Source organism: Phocoena sinus, chromosome 4 (genome assembly GCF_008692025.1).
Source record: "Phocoena sinus isolate mPhoSin1 chromosome 4, mPhoSin1.pri, whole genome shotgun sequence".
NCBI lineage: Eukaryota > Metazoa > Chordata > Mammalia > Artiodactyla > Phocoenidae > Phocoena > Phocoena sinus.
Window position 1 is genome coordinate 66,630,818 of NC_045766.1, and position 6,251 is coordinate 66,637,068.

Sequence of the window (6,251 nt, forward strand, 5' to 3'; positions counted from 1 at the left end):
GTATATTATATTCATTTGTATAAATATACAAATGAAAACTTAAATCATAATATGAAAATAACATTATTGAATATAACATTATAGTAAACAGAAAGAGAACAGAAAGAAGATAAGTTCAGAGTACAAATTAACAAATAAAACCCAAAAGTACAATAGAGAATATTAAAAAGCTGAAAAAAATTAATGAAATGATAAACATTATAGCAAGATTGATCAAGAATACAAGAAAGGACAAATGACCAGAATTAGGGAGAAAAATGAGACATCATTATTGATACAGATATTAGATAATAAGAGAGTGTTAAGAAAAAATTTTGACCAATAAATTTGCAAACTAAATAAAATGAACAAACTCATGAGATCATAATTTACCAAAACAGACACAGAAAGAAAGAGAAAATCTAAATAGTCCAATATCTGATTCTTAAAAAAGAGATTGTAATTTTAAAACATCTCACAAAAAAAACTTGCCAGGCACAAATGGCTTCAGAAGTAAAAGTTCTCAAACATTTGTAAAAGGAGGAACATCACAGAAAGAACAAACGAAGGCAAAATAAAACATTTTTCTTTTTCTTAATTGATCTAAAAGATAACCATTTGCTGAACATATAAGAAAAACAATGTATTGGGTAGTTATAGCATATAGATAAGTGAAATGGATGACAACAATGCCATCAGAAATAGAAGGGAGGAACTAAGAATCGTCTGTTATAAAATACCTGCATTACATGTAAGTGGTATAGTGTTGTTTAGACAGTGGACTTTGATTAACTTGAAATGGATATTGCAAACAATAGGGTGATCATTAAATAATTTAGAATAAGTATAATAGATTTGCTAAGAGAGGAGATAAATGCCATCATATAAAATAATTAACCAGGAAAAGTTTTAATTAAACTAAGTCAGAAAAGAGGGAAAAAAGAAACAAAGATCAATCCAACTATGTCAATAATCACTTTAAATGTGAATGGTCTAAACACATTGAAGAGAATAAAATGTCAGAGTGAATAAAAACAAAGAGGACGCAAGAGTACATTGTTTTTACAAGAAACTCATTTTAAATATAAAGACTCAAATAGGTTATTAAGTAAAGACATACCATGCTAACTATAATCAAAAGAAAGCTAGAGTAATGTTATTAACTTCAGACAAAGCAGACTTCAGAACAAGGAAGAACAGAGTAGGAAGACTAAAATCAATAGAAGAGAATAGAGGCCAGAAATAGACCCATACAAATATAGTCAACTGACAAATGTACAAAACCAATTCCATAGTGAAAGGATAGCTTTTCAATAAATGGTACTGGATGTCCATATGCAAAAAAAAAAAAGTAAGGAAAATAAAAATTAACCTAGCTAGAACTTACACCTTTCACAAAAATTAAGTCAAAATGAATCATAGACCAAAATGTAAAATGCAGAACTATAAAACCTTTAGAAAAAGAACAGGAGAAAATCCATGTGATGGATTTTTAGATACAACACCACATGTACAATCCATGAAATAAAATTTTAAAAATCATCAATTGGTCAATCCCAATCTCCCAATTCATCCCACCCCCCCATCTCCCTTGGTATCCATACATTTGTTCTCTACGTCTTTGTCTCTAGTTTTGCTTTGTAAATAAGATCGACTATGCCAATTTTTTCAGATTCCACATTAATATACGATATTTGCTTTTCTCTTTCTGACTCACTTCACTCTGTGTGACACTCTCTAGGTCCATCCACATCTCTACAAATGACCCAATTTCATTCCTTTTTATGATTGAGTAATATTCCATTGTATATATGTACCACACCTTCTTTATCCATTCCTCTGTTGTTGGACATTTAGGTTGCTTCCATGTCCTGTCTTTTGTAAATGGTACTTCAATGAACATTGGGGGTGCCTGTGTCTTTTTGAATTATGGTTTTCTCTGGGTATATGCCAGATTGCTGGGTCATGTTGGGGTTGATATATATACACTATTTATACTATGTATAAAACACACAACTAATGAGAACCTACGGTATAGCATATGGAACTCTACTCAGTGCTCTGTGGTGACCTAAATGAGAAGAAAATCCAAAAAAGGGGGGATATACATATAAGTATAGCTGATTCACTTTGCAGTGCAGTATAAAGTAACACAGTATTGTAAAGCAACTATACTTCAATAAAAAAAATCAGTTGAGCTTTATTAAAATTAAAAGCTTCTCTTTTGAAGATAATGTTAAGAGAATGAAATACAAGCCACAGATTTAGATAAAATTCTTGTAAAACACATAACTGATAAAGGGCTTATATCCAAAATGTACAGAGATCTCTTAAAAATCAACAATAAGGAAACAAACAAGCCAATAGAAATGAGCAAAGGATCTGAACAGACACCTCATGGCAAATAATCATGAAAAGACGCTCAACATAATTTGTCATTAGAGACTTTCAAATTAAAACAATGAGATACTACTATGCATCTACTAGAATGGCTGAAAATTTAAAAATTGAAAACAAAACCTGACAATACTGATCACTGCTGCAAATGCAAAGAAATAGGACTTTCATTTAATGCTGGTGGAAATGCAAAATAGTATTTAAAGGTTGGAAGACAGTTTGTTAGGTTCTTACAAGGCTAAACTTATTCTTATAACATGATCCAGCAATTGCACTCCTAGGTTAATACTCAATTGATATGAAGAGTTATACCTACTCCAAAATCTGCACAGAAATATTTATAGCAGCTTTATTCATTTTCACCCATCCTGGAAGCAGCCGAGATGTTCTTCAATAGGTGAGGGGATAAACAAATTGTGATACATCCATGCAATTGATACTATGCAATGATAAAAATAAGTAGCGTATTGAGTCATGAAAAGACATTTAAGAACCTTAAATGTTGGTTGCTATGTGAAAGAAGACAGTCTGAAAAGGCTACATATGTATCATTCCAATTATATGATATTCTGAAAAAGGCAAAACTATAGAAAGAATTAAAATATCAGTGGTTGTCAGGGGCTCAGGGAGAGGAGGAGATGGTTGAATAATTGACACATGGATGATTTTTAGGTCAGTGAAACTATCCTGTATGATATTGTGTATATACATAACATCATGTGTTCATCAAAACCCATAGAACTTTATAGTACATAACATAACCCTTAAGGTATGTCAATTTTAAGCAATCACTTAGGAAATTGGAGGATCCCAGGAAGGAGGGTAGACTGTGATGAGGAAATTTAATTGTATTACAACTATATAAAATAACGTCTCGGGCTTCCCTGGTGGCGCAGTGGTTGGGAGTCCGCCTGCCGATGCAGGGGACGCGGGTTCGTGCCCCGGTCCGGGAAGATCCCACATGCTGTGGAGCCTGCGCGTCCGGAGCCTGTGCTCCGCAGTGGGAGAGGCCACAGCAGTGAGAGGCCCGCGTACCACAAAAAAAAAAAAAAAAAAAAAAATAACGTCTCAGAAGGGCTTAAGGGAAAAGGTGTTGGGTGAAATTTGGAAATTAGTTGAGTGCGTAAAACTAAAAGCAAAAGGAATTGCACATAAGCATTGTACTCTAGTTAATAACGTTTCCAATGGGAGTAAGGGTATTAATTCCTAAACTGCTATATGTATACTTAAACTGAACAATTAAGTAAGTGAATGGTAGGAGCTGGATTTCTCACTGTTGGCATGAGGGTTTACAGATAAGCAGATTAAGGAGACTAGAGTTATCAACGTTTTGGGTTTTTTTTTTAATTGTTTAATTTTATTTATTTTTTTATACAGCAGGTTCTTATTAGTCATCAATTTTATACACATCAGTGTATACATGTCAATCCCAATCACCCAATTCATCACACCACCACCACCACCCCCCTGCCACTTTCCCTGCTTTGTGTGCATACATTTCTTCTCTACATCTGTGTCTCATTTTCTGCCCTGCAAACTGGTTCATCTGTACCATTTTTCTAGGTTCCACATATATGTGTTAATATACGAATTTGTTTTTCTCTTTCTGACTTATTTCACTCTGTATGACAGTCTCTAGATCCATCCATGACTCAACAAATGACCCACTTTCGTTCTTTTTCATGGCTGAGTAATATTCCATTGTATATATGTACCACTTCTTCTTTACCCATTCATCTGTCGATGGGCATTTAGGTTGCTTCCATGACCTGGCTATTGTAAATAGTGCTGCAATGAATATTGGGGTGAATGTGTCTTTTTGAATTATGGTTTTCTCTGGGTATATGCCCTGTAGTAGGACTGCTGGATTATATGGTAGGTCTATTTTTAGTTTTTTAAGTAACCTCCATACTGTTCTCCATAGTGACTGTATCAATTTGCATTCCCACCAACAGTGCAAGAGGGTTTCCTTTTCTCCACACCCTCTCCAGCATTTGTTGTTTGTAGATTTTCTGATGATGCCCATTCTAACTGGTGTGAGATGATACCTCACTGTAGTTTTGATTTGCATTTCTCTAATAATTAGTGATGTTGAGCAGCTTTTCATGTGCTTCTTGGCCATCTGTATGTCTTTGCAGAAATGTCTATTTAGGTCTTCTGCCCATTTTGGGATTAGGTTGCTTGTTTTTTAATATTGAGCTGCATGAGCTGTTTATATATATTGGAGATTAATCCTTTGTCCACTGATTCATTTGCAAATATTTTCTCCCATTCTGAGGGTTGTCTTTTCGTCTTGTTTATGGTTTCCTTTGCTGTGCAAAAGCTTTTAAGTTTCAGTAGGTCCCATTGTTTATTTTTGTTTTTATTTCCATTACTCTAAGAAGTGGATCAAAAAAGATCTTGCTGTGATTTATGTCAAAGAGTGTTCCTCCTATGTTTTCCTCTAAGAGTTTTATAGTGGCCAGTCATACATTTAGGTCTCGAATCCATTTTGAGTTTATTTTTCTGTATGGTGTTAGGGAGTGTTCTAATTTCATTCTTTTACATGTAGCTGCCCAGTTTTCCCAGCACCACTTATTGAAGAGATTGTTTTTTCTCCATTGTATATCCTTGCCTCCTTTGTCATAGATTAGTTGACCATATGTGCATGGGTTTATCTCTGGGCTTTCTATCTTGTTCCATTGATCTATGTTTCTGTTTTTGTGCCAGTACCAGACTGTCTTGATTACTGTAGTTTTGTAGTATAGTCTGAAGTCAGGGAGTCTGATTCCTCCAGCTCTGTTTTTTTTCCCTAAAGACTGCTGTGGCTATTCGGGGTCTTTTGTGTCTCCATACAAATTAAAAAATTTTTTGTTCTAGTTCTGTAAAAAATGCCATTGGTAATTTGATAGGGATTACATTGACTCTGTAGATTGCTTTGGGTAGTATAGTCATTTTCACAATATTGATTCTTCCAATCCAAGAACATGGTATATCTCTCCATCTGTTGGTACCATCTTTAATTTCTTTCATCAGTGTCTTATAGTTTTCTGCATACAGGTGTTTTGTCTCCCGAGGTAGGTTTATTCCTAGGTATTTTATTCTTTTTTTTGCAATGGTAAGTGGAAGTGTTTCCTTAAAATCTCTTTCAGATTTTCCATCATTAGCATATAGGAATGCAGGAGATTTCTGTGCATTAATTTTGTATCCTGCAACTTTACCAAATTCATTGATGAACTCTAGGAGTTTTCTGGTGGCATCTTTAGGATTCTCTATGTATAGTATCATGTCATCTGCAAACAGCGACAGATTTACTTCTTCTTTTCCAATTTGTATTCCTTTTAATTCTTTTTCTTCTCTGATTGCCATGGCTAGGACTTCCAAAACTATGTTGAATAATAGTGGTGAGAGTGGACATCCTTGTCTTGTTCCTGATCTTAGAGGAAATGCTTTCAGTTTTTCACCATTGAGAATGATGTTTGCTGTGAGTTTGTCATATATGGCCTTTATTTTGTTGAGGTAAATTCCCTCTATGCCCATTTTCTGGAGAGTTTTTATCATAAATCAGTGTTGAATTTTGTCAAAAGCTTTTTCTGCATCTATTGAGATGATCATATGGTTTTTATTCTTCAACTTGTTAATATAGTGTATCACATTGATTGATTTGCGTATATTGAAGAATCTTTGCATCCCTGGGATAAATCCCACTTGATCATGGTGTATCATCCTTTTAATGTGTTGTTGGATTCTGTCTGCTAGTATTTTGTTGAGGATTTTTGCATCTATATTCATGAGTGGTATTGGTCTGTAATTCTTTTGTGTATAATATCTTTGTCTGGTTTTGGTATCAGGGTGATGGTGGCCTCATAGAATGAGTTTGGGAGTGTTCCTTCCTC